This window comes from Fragaria vesca, linkage group LG6 (assembly GCF_000184155.1).
Source record: "Fragaria vesca subsp. vesca linkage group LG6, FraVesHawaii_1.0, whole genome shotgun sequence".
Lineage (NCBI taxonomy): Eukaryota > Viridiplantae > Streptophyta > Magnoliopsida > Rosales > Rosaceae > Fragaria > Fragaria vesca.
Genome location: NC_020496.1, coordinates 13285325 through 13287494, shown reverse-complemented (window position 1 = coordinate 13287494; position 2170 = coordinate 13285325). Strand labels below are relative to the sequence as shown.

General features: G+C 39.5%; 1 non-coding gene across 1 annotated transcript in view; it reads right to left on the bottom strand.

Moving 5' to 3' along the window:
- The window catches only part of LOC101309171, a 1551-nt gene extending 779 nt beyond the window's left edge, over positions 1–772 (bottom strand). Inside the window, exon 1 of the transcript XR_184901.1 lies at positions 366–772. This is a non-coding gene — a transcript (uncharacterized LOC101309171). The remainder of the gene's footprint in view (positions 1–365) is intronic.
- Between the last annotated feature and the right edge of the window lie 1398 nt (positions 773–2170).

The window sequence follows — 2170 nt, the reverse complement described above, 5'->3', positions numbered from 1 at the left end:
GTAAGTATTATTATATATATATATATATATATATATATATAGAATTAATTACAAAAGACACCCCGAATATGGGTCACTTTCAGTTTGATACTCGGCTTTCAAATTTTATCGTTTTCATACCTTAACTTACTTCCCGTTAATATCTCCATACCTATCCGTTAAAACACTCTGTTACACAAAGGACAGGCACATTTGTCATTTCGTATGTTATTTAGCAATCCCCTCCACGGCTCCACATCGGATTAAAACAAACGACTCAGAATTATCAATTTGAACAGACAACCCCGATTACAAAAACAAGAAGAAAAACAAAAACGAAATCGAAGAACGAGTCCAGAAGCAATAACAAACAAAACGCGAATTACCCAGAAATGGAAAATGAAGAAAAAGAGAGTGCTGCTGTGCTGGTATCGGTGGTGCTTGCCATTGATGGTCTCTATTGATTTGCAAAGGTTTCGAAGCCGCACAACGATTATATGTAAGAGAGAAGCGACTCACACTCTGGAGATCGAAGATTGTCTTGAATTGATTGGATGCAGCTGCCGGCGGCAAGGTTTGGGTAATCTTAATTGATAAGATGTGGTATAAAGTCCTTCTCGCCTCTACGGCTCTAGACGGCAACGCTGACCGAAATTGAGGCCTTAACAAACCCAGAAGCTTAAACCCTTCAATCTTCATTCAAGGCCTAAATATGATTGTTTGTACAGTGGGTCATCGTTATGCTGAATGGGAATTTGAGTCCTTTGAGAGAGGTAGTGGATTGCTTACAAAATGAGGCTTTTTGGACCCAGATCTCATTTTCTGATTCATGATGCTAGTGGGCTTTATGAGGACTTGAGGAGGTTTTTGTAAGGTATAGAGAATAACTCAAACAATTTGGTGTGAATGATCTGTCTTTATTGAATCAACTCTTAGCTATATATATAGCCTTACATCTAACAGGAATGAGAAAATACAGCCCACTTAGCACAGACTACGCTTTGTGGTTTTGAACAATTCAACAAGCTAAAATAACTCTAACAAACCCTATAGAATAGGTCTTTATTCTAACAGTCTCAAATTCAGACGACTTCTTCTAACAATCCCTCCCTTGAACTCATTGTTCTTGACGAACAATTAGTTCACATCTGGTACAATACAAACTCCCAGTTCCTGGCGAAGTCTCTGAAATGCTTCCAACTTGAGCGGCTTAGTCATTATGTCTGCAAGCTGACTTTGAGTGCCACAGTACAACAGCTCAATATCTCCATCTTTAGTAAGATCTCTAAGAAAATGAAATCTTACCTTTATATGCTTGGAACGACCATGTAAAACTGGATTTCTAGACAGCTTTATTGTTGAAGCATTATCACACATTAAAACTGTGCTTCCTGTTTGCTCATGACCGATTTCTTCCAACACTCTTCGCATCCAAACAGCCTGGCAAGCACAAGCTGTGGCTGCAACATACTCAGCCTCTGTGGTTGACAAAGTGACAATAGGTTGCTTTCTTGAAGACCAAGCTACAGCTCCTCCACACATCATGAACACATAACCTGAAGTGCTCTTGCTGTCCTCTATATCCCCAGCATAATCACTATCAGTATAAGCCACCAACTCACTGGTTTCTCCCCTTTTGTAAAACACCCCATAGTTCACAGTCCCTTTTAAATACCTCAAGACCCTCTTTGCTGCTGCAAAATGAAGTTGTGTAGGACTTGCCATAAAACGACTAATGAGACTTACAATGAACATAAGATCAGGTCGTGTAGCTGTCAGATACATCAAGCTCCCCACCATTTGTTTAAACTGAGTTGCATCCATCTTGACACCATTTTCATCTCTAACAACCTTCTGACCTGGAACAATAGGATTAGACACAGAGTTGCTCTTCTCCTCCATTTCGAACCGACTCAAGACCTCAGCTGCATACTTCCTTTGACATATAAATACACCATCAGACCTCTGTAGCACCTCAATACCAAGAAAAAATCTCATCTTTCCTAGGTCTGTCATGTCAAACTCCTTCTTCATAGAGCACTTGAACTCACATAACATCTCTTTATCATCACTAGTGAACAGAAGATCATCAACATAAATACTCACAATGAGAATTTTACCTCCCTTTCTTTTGACAAAGAGTGTTTGTTCACTGGGACTCCTTTCGAAACCTTCCTGAATAAAGTAAGAC